The following is a 25,756-nucleotide window of genomic DNA, read 5'->3' on the forward strand; positions in this document are numbered from 1 at the left end:
GCACTTTACCTAGGGTCTGAAAGTAGATTGCCTTTGTCTGGAGGATCTCGAAGATGTCTGGCTTGTAGTATGGGGAGTCGGGGGGGGGGGGGAGGAGGTATGTGTCATATTGATGGGTGAACATGGAGCCTTTTATTTGTAGCCACTTGGGTATCTCCTCTCTTTATTGGGTTTATTTGGCTTTTAAGCTCCTCCTTGTACCATATTATGATTCCTCCAGAATGGCGGCCTCGTTTCACACCTTTGTGGTTTCGGGCTGGTACTAGGAGCTGACAATAACCCATATGTATGAGACATCTCCTCCGATTTGGATCCATGTTTCGTGGAGGATAAAATGTCTACATTCGTCAAATTGTTTGTGAAGTCTGGATCTTGTGGTTTAGAACCAAATGTTGACGCATTCAGCCCCTGAATGTTCCAGCTGCTCATTTTAAAAGATCCCATCTTGGATACAGTATAAATTATATATCTTATGCCTTCCAGTGAGCTAAGATGTTTTCTATAGATATATTCCATAGTAATTTTTCAACCAGGACAATGTTGGTTGCACTGTATCACAATCATTAAACTACACTTCAATAAGGCACTTTCTCTTCTCTCCTTCAACAAACAGGTGCATCATGTTTTATTCTCTACAGTCACATTTGTTTGGCTTCCCTTCTTAATGGTTCCCACTGATTTAACGTTCTCTCGTAGAAGTGACTTTTTTTTATTTACCTCAATAAGTTCATGGGACCTTGTTACTATTTCACCGTATTCATGGTTCTTGTATCTAATAATACTGTTTTATATTGATGTCTATGGAGCCATTTCTGCTGGGATTCTCGCTTTCCTACACCAACCACCAGTTTGAAAGGGGTGAAGTGCGCTAGCCATCTTTGGATCTTTTGAACCTATAACAAATACACAATAAGGATATGGATCTAAATAAAAATTGTTTTGGAGGGAAGCATGGAGTCCTTGGAGCGGAACCATGTTAAATTCAGCTCCAGGGGACTCCCGAGATTCATAGAGGGAAAGATGCTGCAGGCCCTTCCTAGTTGTTTAAATCCAACATGACATTTGGGCCAACACACAAAGTTGCAGCTTCCTATTGACCTACATATTGCCAAAGATTTAAACCGCCATTTTGTTTCCCCATGGAGACGAAGCTAGCGCTACATTTACAAGTATGTATGTCGGGAAACAGGGGGTGCCCAGAGCTAAAATTAACACGTTTCAGCTACGTACACCACTTTCTTCCAACCAATGTAAAAAAAAAAAAAAAGCAGGGAGGGGTAAAAGAAAAGCAGGAGGAGGAACTGATGCTTTGAGAAACTTCAGGACATGAACGTAAGCTGCAATACAGAGGTGAATCTTAAAACTCAGAAGCAGGTAACCATTCTGTTTCTCTTTTTTTTAGAAGAGGATTAGCAGTGTTGAACGTGTACATACAGTTACAAGAACCATCGTTATCCTACGGTAATATATATTTCTAAAACAAATTACAGCATAAAGTTCTGTCTAAGGCTGAGGCTATATGCCGCGCGCCTGCCGAAGAGACGATTCGTGGCCTCGGGGAAGACGCAATGGGAAGACGTGGCCGTGACGCCATGGAGCTGGTTCGCCCTCATTGGCTGAACCGCTCACGTGACCCGGCCATCGCGTGACAAAATCAAAATATTTTGTCTCATGAAAAATCGGCCGCATCATCACTCTCGCGCACACGCGCTCTATGGCTGTCATCATAGAGGTACTGCATTTTGTTTGCGGCAAGCGCACCATCGCACACGCCGTCACTCTCACCATCGAGCACACCGTCACTCTCGCCATCACGCGCGCCGTCACTCTCACCATCGCGCACGCCGTCACTCCCACCATGGCCGCGACCTAATGGATATGTTCTTTGCAGCTGCAGAAGATCCAGGTGAATTTCAATGCAGCCCCCTCCACTTCCATTTCCGTCCGCCAGGGGGCAGTGACGTGTGATCACTGTTATAGTTGTGCACACATGACAGCAAATACCTTGCATTTAAAAAACATCTTATCCACTTTAACATTAAACATTGTGTGGGGTATTTTAATTTCTTGGGTCATAATCCCAATTTTCTTGCTGTAGATGAGGACATAAAGGAGTGTCATCAGGACTGTGATTACCATCCGCACATTGGATGTAGTGACTTTGTATTTGGTCTGTAACGTTACATTGTGTTAATGAAAAATGGCCATTATAATGTTGAAGTTAATGATTCCCTAAGATACATTTATTCACAAACTTGTCTCAGAAATCAGGTGATTTATGTCAGGGTCTATATGCACTAATGCAGAAGTTCGTGGGTGGCGGTGCAGCTGCCTTGCGGCTGAAACGCGTCAGAGTGCTTGATGTGCTGTTTTTCATGTGCCAAAAAACTTTTGGTACCCAGTACTTTGCAATTTTTGGTCCCACGCTTTCTTCCAAGGCAGCTGCACCGCCACCTACGGACTTCTGCATTGTACATCTCTTTGGTAGGAGCACGCCCTACAGCACCTGGACCTCCAGCAATTCATCTATGTGAGTTCACTCCTATTTGCTTTTTTACTGCATTATTGTACCTTTAGCCAGTGACACCCATACAAAATATACCTGTTTTAAAGGTTAGTGGGAGTCCACACAGAGTGGCTTTCAAGGGTCTGCAAGTGACATGGAAGGTCTGATTTCAAGTATGCTGTTTGTTTTTGGAAAGACAATTGTGTCATAAATCTCTACATGGATGTTCCCTGTGAGCATTGCATAGGAGTTCATTCTCCTATTCTTTTACCTTTATATGCACTAATGATTGTTGGCTTGCATATCCTGTTGTTAGTGTTTAGCATATAAGCACTATACCGCCTTGCGTTAAAATGGAAATATTGCACATTTAAGAAAGCAAACAGTAGGAGTTAATGTCTGTAAATTCATAATGCTCCCCAATTACCTATAGATATGTGGCAGATGTTATTCCACCCATTTTCATCTAATAACTGCTGGTGCGAGTTTTATTGTGCAGTTTAACTCCATTTGTTTGTGTTAAATATGACATGCAAAATTTACATCTGCTATATCTGTATTCCAGTTTCAAGTCTCCGATTTCCTCTTGATTATACCCTCGTAGATGGTGCTCCGCCGCCTTAAATTTAATGTCTAAAACTAAGTTTCTTATATTTACTTTTAAATCTAGATCACAATCCCCTTTTCACCACAAACTCGAATGTACTGTATGCCCTTATCTACATTCTGGGTTAATGTAAGATATTACTAACAGATCTTCCTGCCATGCAACTTTCTCCTTTGCAATCTATCAAATTCTGCTGCTAGAATAATTTCAATTTCTCACAGAACAGTGTATGCTCTTCCTGAAACCCTTCTGATCATCCCATTAAGTTCCTAATCACCTACAGAGTTCTCCTCGGCTTCAAGGCTCCTCCCCACGCAACAGCTTTGTTTTCTCACTATGCCCATGCTCATTTCATGAGCTCTGCTCATAACTGTCCTCTTTCCACCACCTCCAACTGCTCCCTCGCCTTAAACCTTCTTTCATCGCTGTTACCTGTGCAACTCCCTCACACTCGGTATAAGTCAAGCACTTTTTCTCCTACCATTAAGTCAAACCTAAAAACACACATGCTGCTTTCATTTGGGGCTGATTGGTAAATAAAGAATACTACAATAAACCAGTCCTATTAAATATAGTAGGAAGTGGGTTAACGCACAGTTGGTGATTTAGCAACTTCCATTAACTGAAATGAACAAATTAGGGAGACATGCCTGTGCTGGAAAAGGAGCACACCTGAGTGATATGCTAATGCATATTCAAAGTATATTTTGCATAAATATGCAAAGTATATTTAAATTACTAATTTAAGTATACTTTGCATACCCATTAGCATATGTTTCAGATGTGCTTCTTTTTCAGCACAGGCATTTCTCCCTAATTTATTTGGAGGGACGTTTGAGGGGATGGATATATATATATATATATATATATATATATATATATATATATATATATCCATCCCCTCAAACGTCCCTCCAAATAAATTAGGGAGAAATGCCTATATATAAATATGTGTGTATGTATGTAGAGGTATCAGTACCGTGTTAGCCGAGCTTCAATAATCAAAATATAAATAGATGATACCGTTATGTGGCTAATGAAATGCTTTTAATTGTGCGAGCTTTCGAGATACACTGATCTCTTCTTCCGTAACATCGCCGCCGGAAGAAGAGATCAGTGTATCTCGAAAGCTCGCACAATTAAAAGCATTTCGTTAGCCACAAAACGGTATCATCTATTTATTTTTTGATTATATATGTGTGTATATATATATATGTATATATATGTATGTGTATATATGTATATGTATATGTATATATGATCCCCTGATGAAATCCGTCAATCGGAAGAAACGCGTACACGTAGGGCACGTGATTTCAAGGAGCTACGTTTTGTGGAATAGCTTGTGCGTCTGCTGCCACGAGAGGGAGGACGTTCCCTGAGCCACACACAGCATCTAATGCTGGAACAACAGACTATTCCTGAATTTCCGGAGGGACATCTGACTGTGATGCACCGGTAGCAGTGAGGTTGGCGCATGGGTTTACCCATACAATGCTTAATTTGCATTGACAAATTGTGAGTGTGCATTTGTCTTGTGATTTTTTATTAAAATTTTGTTACCAGATTTTACACATGGATCGGGCGCTTTTTCTCTTGTTTCTCATTATATATATTGTGACATAGTCCAAAGATGTTAGGCAGCTTTCTGCCCCATTTTAGAGCAGAAAGTGCAGGAATAGCTAAAAATGATCCGTTCCACATCTTCCCATTAACTCAGGCAGCTGGATGGAAAATCCAGACCACAGATTACAATGGCTCTAGTTCTCCCTCACCTGCTCTTCTAATCACATGCACAGGTACTTAGAGCAGAGAGGTTTTGCATTTCATTCTCTCTCCTTAGAGCCTGGAGGCTGGGGGTATCGCTGCTCCCCTGTTTCCAGTGTCGGGGTTGACGGCTCCTCCACGTATCACAGTACCAGAGGATTTGCCTGGACACCACAAGCAGATAAGACAAAACAAATGGTTACTGCTGTTGCTAAAAGACTGTGCTGTATCTTGTGACCCTAAATGAGAGAGCATTGTTTTAAGCTGGGGAACCAGTTTAGTTGGCCAGCAGCTGTTAGAGAGACTGATTCTGATGTGTAGTTAGATCCCTGAAAGGGATAGGATTTTGCTTATATGATTTTGGTTTTATTTCTTGAAATAACAGTGTGGGAAATATTGTAACACTGAAATATGTGAACTGCTGAATGAAAGTATCTGAGTACCTCTAACCTTCACATGTTAAAGCTGCAGTACCTTACTTGGATGAAAATAAAGCAGGCAGAAGCCTGAGTTAAGCAGCATAATACTTTGCATGATCCTGTTTGTTGTATAATTAACCCTAGAAGACTGTGTCGGGAAGAACCCAGACAGACGTCAGCACTACAAAAGAGGGGCGTTTGTCACAATATATATATATATATAAGATGATGTAAGAAATTCAGCGCTCGTGCTGCAGGTATATATTGTGTTGGAAACGTAAATCCCCTTGCAGCATGTGTGTGGAGCATCTCCCCAGTAGGCTCCTAAAACAAGGTGACCCCCAAAAGGGGGGCGCCTTGGAAGAAAAGAAGAAAAAATGCACACATGCGCACCAGAGATTAAAAAGTGGTAAATTATTTATTAATAAAAATTAACCGAGGGGATCCAACCCCACCTCAGTACATATGCGTCACAGATCTAGGTTCGGTTACAATGAACACAAACCATGTAATTAATCAATACTGACTAATTAAGCTAAATCCACAAACAGCATAACACACGGTATATAAAATTAAAAAGGAGACAGTGTTCAATGAAACAGAATAAATTATCCTGGATTTGACTAAAATAATAGTTAAACAGCTGCCTGAGGCTGACAGGGGGAGATGGAGACTTACACTGAAGCCCAGAGCGGGTTCCGCGGCGAACGTATAGGGATCCGGACCACGCTGCCACAGAGATCTAACCACCGCCCGAGCTCCCGGCAAACGCCATCTCAGCCTGTCAGAATACGCGCAGAGTGACCTGTCGTGACCTCCATTTTATGTACCGTGTGTTATGCTGTTTGTGGATTTAGCGTAATTAGTCAGTATTGATTAATTACATGGTTTGTGTTCATTGTAACCGAACCTAGATCTGTGACGCATATGTACTGAGGTGGGGTTGGATCCCCTCGGTTAATTTTTATTAATAAATAATTTACCACTTTTTAATCTCTGGTGCGCATGTGTGCATTTTTTCTTCCATCTATCTATCTATCTATCTATCTATACACACACACAACTGGCATCTACTAATTAAATTAAAGTCTCTCAAAAATCCATCCGGATTGCAACTAATGGAAAATTTGAATGAATCCACCTGGATTTTCAAGTACGACATCTGCAATGTTGACAGTTTCAGACGTACCAAATCTTAACAAGGAATGTTAAGGCCGTTTCACAACAGAAAGAACGATGAGATACCAGCACTCCTGGTGGGTGTAAATGGTTACAAAAAATAGTACGAGTGAACAGTGCAGTAGGGAAAGATACATACAGTATAGATACTAAATAACAAGGTCAAGAGGGACCGTGATCCAGAAAAGAATCCCTACTTACAAGCACTCAATATCACTCATATGTAGAAAAATAGTTTGAATGGATGAATGGGTAATAGATAGTAAGTTGAATATGTAGTGATGTTAAAAAAAACTTTTAATAGTATCAAAATATAGGGATTTAAAAAATGTCCCGTAAGCAACAGCAATGCTGCTCTGGGGGTAAGAAATAATTTCTTCCAAAAGGAATCGCAGCACTCGCCAGTAATTCAATTGGGCAGCCATAAGGTCGGTGTGTATGTATGTGTGTATATCTTTATTTATATAGCGCCCTCAGTTGTACTTAGCACTTTGCAAGAGATAAGAGTACAGGGACTTATAGTATAATAAGTGCAACAAATAATATCAAACAATATGAAACGAAATCCCTTCCCCGGAGGGCTTATAATGTAAGTGGTATGATGGGAGACTCTCAGAGACAGCAGATTAGGGAATAGGAGCAGTAGATGGTAGTCATTGGTAGGAGTGGGTGTGGGACAGTAGCCAGGAGTCCAGGCTATTGGAGCACTTCATATAAGAGGTGTGTTTTAAGGTTTTTTTTAAAGTGAGAAGAGAAGATGCTTAACATATGTCTACAGGTAAGGGAAAGTGAGAGGAAAGGTTTAAGGTGAAAGAGAGAGCAGTAGAGGGGAAAGGAGACAGTTATGGGTAGAATGCAGGAGATGAGCATGGGCATAGCGAGAGATCCAAGCTATGTAAGGAGGAGCAGATGACTGGAGATCCTTGAAGGTAAGCAGGAGAACTTTGTAGGTGATCCAAAACCAAGGGTGGGATTTAAGGAGGACATGAGCAAAGAATGTTTTGGGAGAAAGTAAAATTATTCTAGCAACAGAATTTTGGATAGATTGCAAAAGAAAAAGCTGTAAGGCTGGGAGGCCTGTTGGCAGTATGTTACAATAATCTAGACGGGAGAGGATATTCGCATGCATTTAAGTTTTAGCAGTAGTGTGACAGAGGAAAGGATGGATCTTAGCAATATTATGGAGGAAGAAGCAACACGTTTTAGCCATGCTGTGAATGGAAAGGGATGTGTCAAATGTCACTCCTAGGCAACGTGCTTTTGGAACAGAATAGCTGGTAGAACCATTTACAGGGATGAAAAAATGGGATATTGGGACAGGGGTAGGGGGGAAATATGAGGAGCTCAGTTTTAGCTTTATTAAGGTTAAGGCCACATGGATATAGCCAGTTCGCAATCAGAGACTTGGGACTGGATTGCAGTTGTGTGGGTACGGGTGGATAGACATATCTGTATATAGATTATATCTGAGGCAAAAAGATTTGATGAGGTCACCAAGTTATCGTGTGTAGAGAGAGAACAGGCGAGGTCCCAGAACAGAGCCATGAGGTACATCAACAGACAAATCAACAGAAAATGAAGACATCTTAGCAACAGAGACCGAAAATGTACGATGGGAGAGGTAAGATGAGAACCAAGATAGAGCTTTGTTGCGGATACCAAGGGAGTTTAAAATACCAAGGACAAGAGGATGATAAATTATTTAAGACAGTAGAGAGCTCAAGCAGGATTTATAGGGAAAAATTACCATGGGTTTTGGCATCATGTAGATGTAGCCGTGACCCCTGATTCACCCCGAGGAATGGGAGGTTGCGCTTGCAAAGAGTAGTTGCAAAGCCCGCGAAGGAGGAGAGTACATTTGGTGGGAGAAGAGCAGTCCCTTGACCTAGCAGCCCTACGGGGAGGGTCAGGTGAGAGCGTTTAGCCTATGGGAGGAGGAGTTGCCAGGCATATAGGCAGGGATTGCGCGCACGTGGAGGGAGAGCATCGTGGAGAGACGAGGAGACGGAGATACTGCGCTGGGAGGTTGTACCCCCCCCAGGCGCAGGCAAGGTGCCCCCGGCCCAGTTAGCCCTGAGTCACCGTAGAGACAAGCTGAGCTATTGCAGTGTTCGGGACTACCCTGTCGAGGAGAAGTGCCCCATATCGTAGCGTTGGACCCTCAGAGACTCTTTTCGAAGAACCGTAGCAGTTCCGAGCACCGGAGTGGTCGGCAGGTATTTCATCAAGTGCACCAACTTTACCCTTTCAATCACCTAAGACCTAGTGGCTGCGCAGTCACCCATACACATACACACGGCTGTTGGGAACGAGAGAACTGATTAGCGTATTTGGACACGGGGTGGGAACACCCGGTGGCGGTATTGGGGGAAAGTACTGTTGGCGTCCGCCGAGGCGCAAGTTATTGTTGGCGTCCGCCGAGGCGCTTAGATGTGGACGTCCTCCGTGGCGTGTTAAATGTTGTGTACCAGCATACCGGAATGTCATGGCATGTAATGTATCGTAAGGTTGACCTATCAGTAAACGAGATTGGTTTTATAACATGGTCGTGTAAGAGAAATTCTTGCATAGATGTCCTGCGAAGACTAACTCCCCCTTTAGCGGGATCTGTCGCAGGTGGAGGCGCTGCACCGAACCTATATATATATATATATATATATATATATACTGTATGCACCCCGGGCTCTCCGTGGCAGAGGCTCAGACCCTGTGAGTCAGCAGGTAACACAGCACAGAGTAACAGCTTGCCAAGTGATAGGAAGCCAGGTTACATTTGGAGGCACTGCTGAGATTTTAGACCTGGGGTGCCCCTCGAACCTAAATTGTGATCACCATGGCTTTACCCACCCGTCAAGAGATACGAGACTGGGCCCGCCAAGTCCGCACTCCCACTCGTCGCGCCGTAGCATTGGCCCGAGTACCCATGGCATTGCCCCTAGAGACTTTACAGACGGCCTTTCGACAACTCCTGGGGTTTGCCAAAGCTCGCCTGGTAGATGTAATGATAGACCCCGACTCCAAGTTGAATACTTGTATACTGTCGGCGTAACCTGTTGGCGTTAGAAACTGCCGTTCCACAATCCCTGGTCTTGCCCGACGCACCGCCCGGCGGTAGTCCTTTCGTTTACCCCTTCGAAACCTCTTCGTATCCCCGTTGGGGGAGGACGACCCCACCCTTCCGTTGATCCACTATGCCGAGAGTGAGCTCGGTAGCTGCCGCTCTCTGTCCAGTAACCCGGAATCCAGCGCATCTATGGAGGCAGGAGTGAGTAGTAACCTACTAAAGAAAATGAATGACAAAATAGACATGCTATCTAGTCCCCCCAGTTTGCCGCCGCTAGTCGAAGCGCTTACCTTAGCCACCCATGCTCAGAACTACCGGAAGCTAAAAGCCTTCTCGGGGACCCTCCCGGTGCCTAACAGGGAAGATGGGGTAGAGACGTGGAAAGAGCACACACGGGGAGTGATGGAAGAGTGGTCTTGCACAGATGTAGTAAAACGCCAGCGGCTCATGGAGTGTCTGCGGCCCCCGGCTGCCACGCTAATCGGAATATACCGCGAACAGTACCCCGACTTAACCTCTCGCTTGATGATAGAATTCCTGGCCGAAGCCTATAGTGCAAAGGAGGATGACGGGGCCTTGTGGGCCAAGTATTATGCCGTAAACCAGAAGGATGAGGAAGAGCTATCCGCCTATATACACCGTGTGCAAATATCTTTCGGCCCGCTGCTGCATTATAAATATGCATTCCCATCCCTGATGGATGAGTATCTCCGGAAGCAGTACCTCCGCGGATCCAGTCCGTCTCACCCAATAGCCACCATGATTTGAGATCACCTCACTCGGGGCCCTTCCCCTTCGTTCATCTAACTACTGCAACAGGTGAAGGAACACGAGACGCATCTAATGCTACACTCCCCTCCAAGACTGAAAGTTAGCGGCGGCGCTAAATCCAGAGCAAGTACAGAGAAGAAAGAGGAACCACCGGACCAGCCTGGTTCTGAGAAATCGCCTTCCGCGGGACGGTCGTCCCCTCCGTCGGATCGCCGGGCTATCCCCAGAGATATGTCCTGCTACAAGTGCGGGAAGCGGGGGCATCTATCCTACGATTGCCGCATGGGCACTTCTCGCCCCTGGAGCCCTTCACCCTTGAAGTTCCCATCCCAGTCTATGGTCTGTGGGGTGTATGCGACGGATGCTGATACAGACGGGACCCCGTCTGGAGGGGCTGAATCCCTAGAAGATGGGAATCGAGTGGGACCGGTAGCGCTGATCCGAGTTTTAGTGGATGGAATCTACTCTTCTGCCCTACTAGACACCGGATCCCAAATCACCATCATATACCGAGGGTTCTGTGATCGTCATCTTCAGAAGCGACCGCTACGACCGGCGGATCACATCAAGGTACGCAGGTTGAGCAACGACGACTATCCCATCGATGGGTTAGTGACGTGGATCTGGAAATCAAACAGCTCAACACGGGCAAGTCTCACCCCATGAAGGTGGATGCCTTGGTGTGCCCGGAACCCCGAGACACCCCCAAGTACCCTATTATTCTAGGCACCAATGCCGATATCGTACAAGCGGTCATCCGAGCTTATCTACACGAAACTAAAGAGCTCCCCATGTCCAGTCTGCAGCTGCAATTGGTTCAATCCGATCCAGCCCAGCCTTCCCCTCCTCCAGATGACTACGGACTGCTGTTCTGTGGGCGAGAGGGGTGGACAAAGCTGCGTCCCGGAGAAACGCAAAGAATGTCCGCCTGGTGTGCTTATGCAGAGCGTCTAGCCGAAGACCAACAATTCTCACTTGAAAGTACTCCCGGAGAAGATGTGAGGTGAGGATATCGGCTCGTACCCGAATTTCGCTATTGGCAGGGCGCCATCCCTAGGCGGATTGATGTGATGGTGCAGAATCTATCACCCTTCCCCCTGGCCATTGATGTGGGCCAGCAGATAGGAAGAATCTATCCGGTTAGTTCAGTGGAAGAGACAGTACAAGCAAATACGACTCGAGTGAAAGAAACAGGACGGCCCTGGACTTCGATTTCGGCTCAGCCGAATTGCCGGGAACCTGGAAGAATCAGTTACGGGCGCAACTAGAAAAAAGACGGGCCGTATTCTCTACCGAGGAGATGGATGTGGGTTGCAGCCGCAACGCCCAGCATACCATTCGCATGATGGATGAGAAGCCCTTCAGAGAACGTTCGCGCTGACTTGCTCCCCAGGATGTGGAGGATGTGAGAGCTGCTATCCATGACATGGAGGCCACCAGAATTTTCACTGAGTCCCGAAGCCCCTACGCCTCCCCCATAGTGGTGATGAGAAAGAAAAATGGAACTGTGAGGCTGTGTGTAGATTACCGGACGCTGAACAATCGGACGGTACCAGATCAGTACAACCTCCCTCGTATAGAAGAGATCCTGGATGCCCTACACGGGAGCCAGTGGTTCAGCGTACTGGACCTACGGTCTGGATACTACCAAGTCCCGATGAGCCCAGAGGATCAGGAAAAGACTGCCTTCGTCTGCCCCCTTGGGTTTTATCAGTTCACTCGCATGCCTCAAGGCATATGCGGAACGCCCGCCACCTTCCAGCGATTAATGGAGAAAACGTTGGGTGACCTCAACCCCCGAGAATGCTTGGTATACCTAGATGACATCATAGTCTTCGGGAAAACTTTGGAGGAGCATGAGAGTCGTCTCATGAAGGTATTAGATAGGCTGTCCGCAGAAGGCCTCAAACTCTCTCTGGACAAATGTCGGTTCTGTCAGACCCCAGTAACGTATGTAGGTCACGTAGTGTCCTGCGCCGGAATCGCCACTGATCCCGCTAAGATAGAAGCTGTCGTTAGCTGGCCTCGTCCCGAGAATGTGGGGAGCTACGCTCGTTCCTGAGTTTCTGCGGCTATTATCGGCACTTTGTGGAGGGGTATTCACGAAGGGCCAAAGCCCTCAACAGTCTGCTCCGCATATACCCGTCTGAAACGAGCCAGAAGACCCACTCGGCCAAACAGCCCTCCGGGGATAAATGGACCCCCGAGTGTGACCAAGCCTTCCACGACCTGAAGCAGAGCCTGACATCTGCTCCGGTCTTGGCCTACGCCAACCCCGATCAACCCTACATCCTGCACGTGGACGCCAGCCTGAGCGGCTTAGGAGCCGTGTTGCATCAGAAATATCCTGAGTTGTTACGGCCCATAGCGTACATCAGCCGCAGTCTCACCCCCAGTGAACAGAACTATCCGGTACACAAGTTCGAATTCTTGGCCCTTAAGTGGGCCATAGTGGATAAACTGCGGGACTACCTGTACGGGGTGACGTTCGAAGTACATACCGACAATAATCCTCTAACCTACATCATGACCTCAGCCAAACTGGATGCGACCGGACATCGTTGGTTGGCCGCGCTTTTCAATTACAACTTCACCTTAAAATACAAACCTGGGCCTTTAAACATTGGGGCAGACGCCTTGTTGAGACGACCGGGGTTGGTCCCTACCAACGACGAAGATCAGTGGGAAGAGATCTCCGGACCGGGAATAAGAGCCCTCTGCGGCACGGCAGCCATCATAGATGAGCAAGTAGCCTTTTCGGAGTTACGGGTGGCTGACTCCCTAGGTTGTGCACCCACCACTATACCGGCAGCCTATCGAGACCCGAGTGGAATGCATGTCGCCCCCGATCAGATCATTGCTTGGGAAGATATGGTATTTTATCAAGAACAGGATCTGGTCACGGGAACTATCCGGGAGGCCCTTCGACAAAAGCGACGGGAACTGTTTCGCCAGGCTCCGAGGGATATTGGAGGTATCCTAATGCGGGAGGCGGACAAATTTGAAATTCAAGATCGATTGTTATACCGAGTAGTGAAGTATCATGACCACCCGGATCGCCGCCAACTAGTGTTGCCAAAACGACTACAATACTTAGTGCTGAAAGCTCTCCATGATGAACACGGACATTTGGGGGTGGACAAGACTTTCGGACTAGTAAGAGATTTTTTTTTGGCCAAAAATGAGAGAATCCATAGAGCATCACTGTCATAGGTGTGCGGTGTATCCAACGCAAGACTCTGCCCACCCGAGCTGCCCCCATGGGTCATCTAAAGAGTACGGGACCTATGGAATTAGTCTGCATGGACTTCTTGTGCATCGAACCCGACACCCATGGTATAGGGAACGTGTTGGTCATCACTGATCATTATACCCGCTACGCCCAAGCCTTTCCGACCAAGGATCAAAAAGCTATTACGGTGGCTAAAGTCCTCTGGGAAAAATATTTCATGCATTATGGACTACCTCAACGTCTGCATTTCGACCAGGGCCGGGACTTTGAAAGTAGACTAATAAAAGAATTGCTGAACCTCCTGCACATTAACAAGTCCCGTACTACTCCATACCATCCAGAAGGGGATGCTTTGCCTGAACGTTTCAATCGCACTCTGCTGGACATGCTGGGCACACTAACAGGTGTCGAGAAGACTAAGTGGAGTCGCCATGTGGAAACTCTAGTCCAGGGGTGGGGAACGTCCAGCCCAGCCCGCAAAATGATTTGGTCCGGCCCCCGTGCGGCCCTGCCCTTTATATTTAAAAAAAAAATAATAATAAAAAAAAAATGGCAGCGATTTAGCATGCGCAGAGCAGAGGTCCCGCAGGGCAAGCAGAGTGTCCGGCCTGCTGCCTGTGAGCCCGCTCCCCCCCTCTTCCCAACTTGGGATTGAGGACGGGGAAGCCCCAACCCAGCATCCCCCGCGCTGTGCTGACCTGCGCACTACCAGAGGACAGCCAGTGCGGGGTTTACAGTGAGCAGTGCGGCTCTGCACTCGGCTGTCAGCTCAACCCGAGAAGCCCAAACCACTGCAGGCTCTGCTGGAGAGGAGAGGAAGGGGGAGGAGAGGAGAGGAAGGGGGAGGAGAGGAGAGGAAGGGAGTGAGGCAAACAAGCTGAGGAACTTCCTTCTGGGACAGCATGCTTTAGGTAGGAAGAGCTGCACTGTATCAATAGTCAGTCTGGCCACACCTCCCTGTTTATGGGTGAGAATCTCAGGCTTAGCTAAATGTGTGTGTATATGTGTGTGTGTGTGTGTGTGTGTGTGTGTGTGTGTGTATATATATGTGTGTGTGTATATATATGTGTGTGTGTATATAAGTGTGTGTGTGTATATATGTGTGTGTGTGTGTGTGTATATATGTGTGTGTGTATATATGTGTGTGTGTGTGTATATGTGTGTGTGTGTGTGTGTGTGTATTGTGACAGAAACCAGGGGATGGTAATAAATTCCATATATAGGGCTCCCAGGATACTGAACAGTTTCTATCCTGTCTGGCCTGGGAGTGCAGCCTTATAATACATGCACTCCATCCCACAGTTTGGCAAGCGCTGGAACTGAGGGATGAGAGATCCAGACCAGAGTTTGTCTGGCTGCCTGATTTCTGTCACCTGTCATGCTAATTAGAAATCAGGTATGTAAGACTGATTTCCTGGTTGCTCTTGTCTCTTCTCCAGAGCCTGTAAGGCTGCTGAACACAGTGGGGAGAAGCCTCTTCCCCACACAGGTTCAATCGTTCTGTTCATTTGGCTAAGTCTGAAAAAGTACCTTGTTTTGTTGTTGGAAAGTGGAAAAGCCACTTCCACCCTGAGTTAGGGAAATCTAAGTTAAGTTATCGCTCAGGTGAGCAGCTTTTGTTTTGATGTGTTTTGTTGTATGCACTGTGGCAGTCTCAGTGCCTGGGACTGAATAAACCAGGCCCAGCCTGTTTAAAGGAACAGTACGTGACGCCTACTCATTTTAACCTACCCTAAAAGACCGTGTTCTAACCGTCCCGGACAAGCGGCGGAGCCCCGGAGTAAGCTGTTTGTCACATATGGTGGAGAATGCGGGCAGAACACTAAAAGATCTGGGGGTTAAAGAACTTTAAAGAAAAGAAAAAAAAAAAAAAAAGTTTTTTTTTCCTCTCTCTCCAAACAAGATGGAAGACGTGGTGAGTGCGCTGGTTAATAGCCCAGCAAGAGACTAATACAAACCAGCAAGAGACAAACCGCTTGCTGAGAGAGGAGCAACAGCGGTTCGCTCAGGGCTTACAGCAGGAACTCGAGATCCTGAGAGGGACTATCAGTAACCTTCCACTGGCAGCGGCAGCCCCAGTTCCGAAAATGACCAGGGCAAGCCACTACCTTCAGAAGATGGGACCCTCGGATGATGTGGAAGCCTATCTTCTCACGTTTGAACGCACGGCACAGAGAGAGGGATGGCCAGAAGCTGAGTGGGCTGGTCTAATCGCACCCTTCCTAAGCGGCGAACCCCAGAAGGCTTACTTTGATCTAGAGCCAACCGAAGCTAACGTCTATGCAAAATTGAAGTTCGAGATCCTCGCCCGCCTCGGCGTAACCACGGCTGTTCGCGCCCAAAGGTTTCACGCATGGTCCTTCACGATGGATAAAGCCACCCGAAGCCAGATGTATGACCTCATCCACCTCGCCCGGAAGTGGCTACAACCCGAGATCAACTCAGCAAGCCACATCGTGGAACGGTTGGTCATGGACCAGTTCTTGAGGAAACTTCCCTCTGCCTTACGCCGTTGGGTCAGTCGGAGTGACCCCCACAATGCGGATGAGCTTGTGGCCCTCGTAGAAAGGTACAATGCAGCAGAAGAGCACCCGCAACCCACAGTCGTGGAGCAACCCCACTACCCGAGGTTCCAGGACTCTTCCAGAGACGGTAAAAGGGTACCGGGGTTAAGGGGAGCTGAGGAGCGGCGACCACCTTCACGCAGCACCAGCAACAGTGGTTCGCACACTAAGGGCAATAGCCAACATGGGGAGCCGGGAAAAGGCTCTAAGTGGGACACAGACTATGTACCTAAATGTGTAAATTGTCATGAGAGGGGCCACACAGCAAAAATCTGCCCACTAAATGATGAGCCCATGCAATGCAACAGCGTGGAACCTTATTCGCTGTTGTCCCAATGTATGCGCCCTAGCCCAGAGGACCCCTTGAATAACCATCTGTGGGCATTTGTAAAGGTTAATGGTAAGAGGGTTCGGGCACTTCTGGACTCTGGGAGCATGGTCAAACTAGTGTCCGAATACCTCTTGCCCATTAAGAAGAAACAGGGAAACAGTTCACAAAGAATGGCAATTTGTTGTATACATGGGGATAATCATGAATATTCCACTGTTGATGGTTTTTTTGAAACAGAGTTTGGTTCTTTAGATTTCAAGGTGGGTATTGTACCCAAACTGGCACATGATGTGTTAATAGGGACCGACTTTCCCCATTTTCTAAAAATGTGGTCCCCCGCTCAGAATAGCGCCCAGAGTTCAATAGCGGACCATAACGAAGTATTAGAAGAAATAAATCCTTTCCCGTTTTCAGAAATGGAGGTTGACGAGGGCCCAAATAAGAAGGGGGAAAAGGAGGAGTGCTGTAAAATTCCCTTCCCCATCACTACTTTGGTAGGGAATACCCCAAATCAAGATGTTGATCAGACACTTACCACCCCAGAACCGGATAAGACCCTCGCTGACCTAGAGGTCAGTCCTGGGAGTTTTAAGAAGGCCCAGTGGGAGGACCCCACGTTAGCGGTAGCAAGGGGAAATATACGGGACCTGAATAGTACTCCTGGCCAACCAGATAGGTCACTTGCTTACCCCTACTTCGAGATAGAGAACGACCTAGTATATCGGGTTGATAAAAGGAAATCAGTTACAACTAAACAATTGTTGGTACCACGGACATTCCGTAACGTAGTATTACACCTCGCACATAGTCATCCATTGGGGGGACACCTAGGGGTGGAAAAGACAAAGGAAAAGGTTCTCCGAAGCTTCTATTGGCCTGGGGTTCTGGCAGAAATTACGAATTATTGTTCCTCATGCCCAGCATGTCAGATCACCGCCCCGTTCAAGGCGTACCGCAGCCCATTGGTACCCCTTCCCATAATAGAGGTACCATTTGACCGGATTGCTATGGATCTAGTAAGACCCCTAATAAAGTCTGCTAGGGGACATCAGCATATATTGGTAATATTAGATTATGCTACCCGATATCCGGAGGCAGTTCCCCTACGTAGCACCTCTGCCAAAAACATAGCAAAAGAGTTGGTAGTTCTGTTTTCCCGGGTTGGAATTCCTAAAGAGATTCTATCTGACCAGGGAACACCATTTATGTCCCAAGTAACAAAAGAGTTATGTAAACTCCTAAAAATCAAGCATCTCAGAACCTCAGTCTATCATCCACAAACAGATGGTTTAGTGGAAAGGTTCAATAAAACCTTAAAGAGCATGTTACGCCGGGCGGTCGATAAAGATGGGAAAAACTGGGATTGTTTGTTACCGTACCTGTTATTTGCCATTAGGGAAGTTCCCCAATCATCCACAGGCTTCTCCCCGTTTGAACTATTGTATGGCCGACACCCAAGGGGCTTACTGGATATAGCCAAAGAGACTTGGGAACACGAGGTTACCCCTTACAGAAGTGTAATAGAGCATGTTGCCCAGATGCAGGACCGCATTGCTGCAGTCCTACCCATAGTGAGGGAACACATGGAGAAAGCTCAAGAAGCACAGAGGAATACGTATAATAAGGGTGCTAGGGTCAGAATTTTTTTTCCAGGTGATAGGGTACTAGTTCTGGTTCCCACCGTGGAAAGTAAATTCCTTGCTAAATGGCATGGGCCATATGAGGTCTTGGAAAGAGTGGGAGAAGTAAATTATAAGGTAAGACAGCCAGGTAGGAGGAAACCTGAGCAAATTTACCATATAAACCTACTCAAGCCCTGGAAAGATAGAGAAGTCTTGTCAACCCTAGTAACCCCAGGTCCGTCAGAGAGTCAAGAAACTGACCCAGAGGTTAGCATAGCTGAAACCCTGTCCGTTCATCAGAAACAAGAGGTTCAGAATTTAGTGAGAAGAAACAAAGAAATCTTCTCTACACAGCCAGGTAGAACTAGCGTAATTGAACATGACCTAGTCTCTGAACCGGGGGTCCGAGTTAACCTTAAACCGTACCGAATCCCAGAGGCCAAAAGAGAGGCTATAAGTTTAGAGGTTAAAAAAATGCTAAAACTAGGCGTAATTGAGGAATCCCAAAGTGGGTGGAACAGCCCTATAGTCTTAGTCCCAAAGCCAGATGGTACAACAAGGTTTTGTAATGACTACCGGAAACTAAACGCGGTGTCAAAATTTGATACTTATCCTATGCCCAGGGTAGATGAACTTGTAGAGAGACTGGGCAAAGCCCGATATCTCACAACCCTAGACCTAACAAAAGGGTACTGGCAGGTTCCCCTCACAGAAAGGGCAAAAGAAAAGATAGCCTTCTCAACCCCAGATGGCCTCTTTCAGTATAGGGTGCTGCCTTTTGGCTTACATGGAGCTCCCGCCACATTCCAAAGAATGATGGATAAAATTTTAAAACCACATGCTCGGTATGCTGCTGCCTACCTGGATGATGTGGTAATCCATAGTGAAGATTGGCAATCCCACCTTCCAAAGGTCCAAGCTGTGCTCGACGCAGTTCGGTCTGCTGGACTAACTGCTAACCCCGCTAAATGCACCATTGGTCTGGAGGAGGCCAAGTATCTGGGGTATTCTATTGGCAGAGGTTTACTCAAACCCCAAACGCTCAAAGTGGAGGCGATACAAGGTTGGCCAAGGCCAGTTACAAAAAAACAAGTAAGGACCTTTTTGGGGTTAATTGGGTACTATAGAAGGTTTATTCCCAATTTTGCAACTAAGGCAACCCCACTAACCGACCTCACAAAAGCAAGAGGACCGCTTATGGTAAAGTGGTCCCCCGAAACCGAACAGGCCTTTAGAAGCCTGAAAGAAGCTCTCTGTGCCCAACCAGTGTTGGTCACACCTGACTTCTCCAAAGAGTTCGTAGTCCAAACCGACGCATCTGAGGTAGGGCTGGGGGCGGTACTCTCCCAGGAGTCTCAAGGTGAGGAACAGCCCATCCTTTATTTAAGTAGGAAACTAAATCCCCAGGAGAAGAATTACTCCATAGTAGAGAAAGAGTGTCTCGCAATAAAGTGGGCTGTAGAGACGCTCAAATACTACCTGTTGGGGAGAAAATTCCGGTTGGTCACAGATCATGCACCCCTTATCTGGATGTGTCAAAACAGGGAGAAGAATGCTAGAGTGACCAGGTGGTTCCTAAGCCTACAACCCTTTAAATTTTCTGTGGAACACAGGTCAGGGCACAAACATGGCAATGCTGACGGGTTGTCAAGGATGCACTCCCTAATATCCATGGTCGCTCATCCCTCGGGGTCTGAGCTGGGGGGGAGGATATGTGACAGAAACCAGGGGATGGTAATAAATTCCATATATAGGGCTCCCAGGATACTGAACAGTTTCTATCCTGTCTGGCCTGGGAGTGCAGCCTTATAATACATGCACTCCATCCCACAGTTTGGCAAGCGCTGGAACTGAGGGATGAGAGATCCAGACCAGAGTTTGTCTGGCTGCCTGATTTCTGTCACCTGTCATGCTAATTAGAAATCAGGTATGTAAGACTGATTTCCTGGTTGCTCTTGTCTCTTCTCCAGAGCCTGGAAGGCTGCTGAACACAGTGGGGAGAAGCCTCTTCCCCACACAGGTTCAATCGTTCTGTTCATTTGGCTAAGTCTGAAAAAGTACCTTGTTTTGTTGTTGGAAAATGGAAAAGCCACTTCCACCCTGAGTTAGGGAAATCTAAGTTAAGTTATCGCTCAGGTGAGCAGCTTTTGTTTTGATGTGTTTTGTTGTATGCACTGTGGCAGTCTCAGTGCCTGGGACTGAATAAACCAGGCCCAGCCTGTTTAAAGGAACAGTACGTGACGCCTCCTGATTTTAACCTACCCTAAAAGACCGTGTTCTAACCGTCCCGGACAAGCGGCGGAGCCCTGGAGTAAGCTGTTTGTCACAGTATATATGTGTGTGTGTATATATGTGTGTGTGTATATATGTGTGTGTAGCCCTTTTTGTGAACACCTGAACTAAGGGACTACGGTGCATAAACCTGTGGCTTCAGGAGCTCTGAGCCTCCGCGTATTGGGAGCCTGGGGGTATACCTTTATCACTTGTGGTGCAGCGCCTCCACTCACCCAGGATCCCCATTATAGAGATTATACCCTGAGCAAGAACCTAACAACAACAGTATGCAACAGCAACCTTTTTTATATCACACATGAATAACAAATGATATGCAGACTTATCATATAACATTTACATACACACACACAACGTGGCTCGGCCACACCTTATTGGGATAATGTCCTGTACATAAGTGGCTCTGCCACTCTCCTTAGGAGTATGTCTCATAACCAGTAAAGTATGGTACCATATGCATTCTCTCAGGAAACCCAATTAGTTAGTGGGAGGCGGGATCAGCGCCTGGTGACCGGTGTAGGTGCACTTGTAGATAAGGATACCTTCCGGTCACTACGATGACCTTGACACTCCACAGGGTCCTGGTGTTAATCCAGCCTTGCGCCGTCTCTCCCTTCTGCAGCACCGTCAGATGGGAAATCCAAGATGGCGGCCGCAGCTCCGCAGCTCCGCATATGAACCTCACTAAAGGGAAACGTCCCTGACGACTATGGGCGTCCTTACAAATACAGCACCCTACGATGGCGGGGGAAAGACTCCTGGGGCTGTGGGCATACCCTACCTAAGCAGACGGGTCACTGACCCTCTGCTCTCGCACACGAGGTTCCGCCAACCTCCTCCTTCACCTCCCTCGCTGCTCTGACCCACTGCCCACACGCATCCGGTTCCTGCATACACAGTCTCGCATCCCATTGGTCCTCAGCCTCAGCTGACCTCCTCACAGTCAGAGTTCATAGTTCAACCCCCTCCAAGTCTCTACTTATGATTACCCTTCGCGCGCTTCCCTCGCGCATGCGCAGCCCAACTGGTACGCAGTAACTTCGCTGGCAAACAGGGACAATATGGCGCTGCCTATGTAATTGACAGCGCGGAACCTTTAATATATATGTACATCCTTACATTCTCCCCCCTCCAGAATCCAGCGTCCCCGCTGGACTACCTAACCACATATATATTAACTATGTACACAACCCTCTCTTCCTAGATTAGGTTACACATCTCATTAAACAGTACCATCATAGCTTGCATCCTATGCCGAGCCCACTGCTGAGCCTCATAATGGGGTGCCCCAAACTGATCATATGCCATTCGCATGGGAGGTTGACTGTTTCTTTGACTTCGGCGGGGTTGATCCTCCTCTGCTTCCTCTGCAGAGTGCTCAGTCTCAACTGGTATTTCCATCTCTACCCTTGAGGGGTGTTCAGCATTAGTACAGTCTCTTTGGGGTGTAAAACATGGACTTTGTGGGTCTAGAGGCTGACTCACTGGAGTCAAATGATCAATGTTCGGGCCAAAAGGCACTTTACCCGTGGCTCCTTCGGGAGATGCCTCCACGGCCGGAAGGCCCCTTTGAGAGGTTCCCTCCATTGTATCCTCAGAGGTGGCAATTTTTATAGTCTCTGAGCCATCCTCTGTGTATTCAACTGCTCCATCTAGGGCAGTGGCTGGGGCTTCCAATTCATCCGTCCCTACTTGAGGTATGAGAAGCAGATGATTCCTATGCCACACTTTTACGCGGCCTTCAGAATCCTTGATCCGGTACACAGGAAGACCCGGCATCTGTGACTCCACCTCATACACACCCTCCCGCCACCGGTCTGCCAATTTATGCTTCCCAGGAACACCTAAGTTGCGTAAAAGGACCGCATCTCCGGGGTGAATTTCCTTGTAACGTACTTTGTGGTCATAACGCCTTTTATTCCCCGCATTTAATTGTGCGGTCGTCCGCTCAGCCAATTTGTAGGCCAACTGTAAACTGTCCTTTAGTCGCTGAACGTATCGGAAATGCGTCCTATTGGATACCCCATCGGTAGATATCCGTAGGCGCACATCCACCGGTAACCGGGCTTCCCTTCCGAACATCAAGAAATACGGGGTATACCCAGTGGACTCATGTCGGGTACAATTATACGCATGTACCAATGCTTCGACGTGTTTACTCCACTCCGTCTTTTGCGGGCTCGTCAATGTACCCAACATATCCAACAAGGTGCGATTGAACCGTTCGGGCAAGGCATCCCCTTCGGGGTGGTACGGGGTAGTACGTGACTTGGCAATGTTCAGTAGGGTGAGCAACTCCCGTATCAGTGTACTTTCAAAATCCCGGCCCTGATCGGAGTGAAGACGATTTGGTAACCCATAGTGAATGAAATATTTTTCCCATAGTACTCGGGCTACCGTTATGGCCTTCTGGTCTTTCGTAGGGAACGCTTGGGCGTACCTAGTGTAGTGGTCAGTGATCACCAGAACATTACTAACTCCCCGACTGTCGGGTTCGATACAAAGAAAATCCATACACACCAAATCCATGGGACCCGAACTTTTCAAGTGTGCCATAGGAGCCGCCCTGGTAGGCAGTGTCTTCCTTTGTAAACAACGATTACACTTCCTACAATGTTGCTCCACTGACTCCCTCATTCTCGGCCAATAGAACCTATCCTGCAGTAGTCCAAAGGTCTTGTCAATGCCCAGGTGACCATGGTCATCGTGAAGGGCCCGGAGGACCAGTGTTCTCAAACGTTCCGGTAAAAACAACTGACGCCGATCGGGGTGGTTATGATAGGAGATCACCCGATATAACAAACAATTGTCCATTTCAAACTTCCCAAACTCATTTAGCAGGAGCTTCACCAAGTCTTTGGGGGCCCGCTTCAGTATAGACGGATTATCTTGCTGTACAGCTTGACGGGCTAGCTCCACTATGGGGTCTTGTGTCTGATAATGCACTAGATCCTTCCACGCTATGATATTATCTTCACTGATATTCATCCCGTCTCGACCTTGATAGGCCCGAGGAACAGCCTGCGAATGACATCCCAACGAGTCAACCACCCGTAATTCCGAGAATGCTACGTTGTCATCGACTATCGCCGCTACTGAACAGAGAGCACGAATCCCGGGGCCCGGTATCTCCTCCCAGACTTCCTCATCAGGGGTGGATTGCAGACCAGGTCGACGAGACAGAGCGTCGGCACCTATGTTGGTGGGTCCGGGTTTGTATTTAAGGTTGAACCGGTAATTGGCTAGAGCAGCTAACCAACGGTGTCCGGTGGCGTCCAATTTGGCAGACGTATTGATATAGGTCATGGGATTGTTGTCCGTGCGTACTTCGAACGGTACTCCATATAGATAATCGTGCAGCTTGTCCACCACCGCCCATTTTAGCGCCAAAAATTCCAACTTATGGACCGGGTAATTCTGCTCGCTAGGGGTTAAACTTCGGCTCGCGTAGGCCACTGGACGTAGCCCGGTCTCATACTTCTGATGCAAAACCGCTCCTAGCCCGCTGAGGCTAGCATCGACATGTAGGACATAGTCTCGCTCAGGATCCGCGTAGGCCAAGACGGGGGCCTGAGTGAGGCTGGTCTTTAAGTGTTTGAAGGCCTTTTCACATTCTGTAGTCCATGTCTTCCCAAAGGGTGTCTGCGCCGAGCTCCCCTTTCTCCCGGTTTCTCCCGGATACACCTTGAGAAGGTCATTCAGTCTCTTGGCCTTGCTGGAATACCCCTCCACGAACCGCCGATAATAGCCACAAAACCCCAAGAAAGACCGCAGCTCTTGAACATTTTGAGGTCTGGGCCAGTTCATCACCGCCTCGATCTTCCCTGGGTCGGTGGACACCCCATCAGCTGACACAATGTGGCCCACATACGTTACAGAGGTCCGACAGAATTTGCACTTGTCTAGCGACAGTTTTAGGCCCTCCCCCTCAAGCCTATCCAGCACCTTCATCAGTCTCTTGGAATGCTCTTCTAGAGTCCGCCCAAACACGATAATGTCGTCCAGGTACACTAAGCACTCTCGCGGGTTAAGGTCTCCGAGGGTTTTTTCCATTAGTCTCTGGAACGTGGCCGGAGCACCGCAGATCCCTTGAGGCATGCGGGTAAACTGGTAAAACCCTAAGGGACAGATGAAGGCCGTTTTTTCTTGGTCTTCCTGGCCCATGGGCACTTGATAATACCCGGACCTGAGGTCGAGCACACTGAACCATTTACTCCCGGTCAACGCATTCAGGAGGTCCTCGATTCGGGGCAGTGTATACTGGTCGGGGATAGTACGGTTATTCAGCGTTCTGTAATCCACACATAGACGGACCGTCCCGTTCTTCTTGCGGACTACCACAATGGGTGAGGCGTAAGGGCTCCGAGATTCCCGCACGATGCCAGCCGTTTCCATCTCGTCGATTAATCCCCTCACTTCGTCAACATCCTTTGAGGCAAGCCGGCGGGAGCGCTCCCGGAAGGGGGTGGCGTCGCTCATTCGGATGGTATGGTGGGCACTGCGACTGCACCCCACATCCATATCACCAGTGGAGAACACACCCCTTCGGTCGTGTAGCTCATCCTGTAGCCTCTTCCTCCACTCATCCGGGAGGGGCGAGTCGCCAAAGTCAAATTCCAATGCCGGCGCTATGGTAGTAGGCGAGCTCCTAGCTAGTCCCGTCGAGGCCTCCTCCTCGGAAGTTACCGGGTATATCCTTCCTAGCGTCTGCCGCCGGTCAATAGTCATCGGGTACGGGGATATATTCTGCACATACACCCAGGTGCGCTTCGGGATCTTCCCGGGCCATTCCTTGACCGAGGTTAGTACTTTGTAGCCCAAACGTTGTTCGTCCTGGGCCACACTCTCCAAGGTGAAGAGCTGATCCTCCGACCGTCGACGGGGGTAATGGCAAGCGGCGACCATCATTCGTCCTTCCCCCGGGGGAATCTGGGTCAGTCCCCATTCTTGGCTGTAGAGGACGCCATGCTCTTCCTCAGTCGCAATTTTACCGCAGACCTCTTGAAGGGCGGGACAGGCCGCTAGGGCCAGCAGTGGGGCTTCTCCTGCTTCCTGCAAAAACTGGCGGAATACCGCGCGCACAATGTCAGCGTTGGTCCCCAAGATGATTGGGGCGCTGGGGTGGTCCTGCGGCTCGGGGCACACTAGGGCCTCCACTTCCATGGGGTGATGTTTACCAGTATTCAGCTGGAGAATATCTAACTGCACCTTTACTACTCCGTCTATGGGGTAATCTTCATGACTCAGTCCCCGTAGTCGCAAGGCATCCGCAGATAGCAACGGTAGTTGGTGTAGGTGTTGGTCGTAGAAGGGCCGATACACGATGGTCACTTGAGATCCCGTATCCAATAATGCGGCGGCGTAGATGCCCTCAATAACCACTCGAATAATGGAGGCGGGGC

This window comes from Ascaphus truei, chromosome 5 (genome assembly GCF_040206685.1).
Source record: "Ascaphus truei isolate aAscTru1 chromosome 5, aAscTru1.hap1, whole genome shotgun sequence".
Classification (NCBI taxonomy): Eukaryota; Metazoa; Chordata; class Amphibia; order Anura; family Ascaphidae; genus Ascaphus; species Ascaphus truei.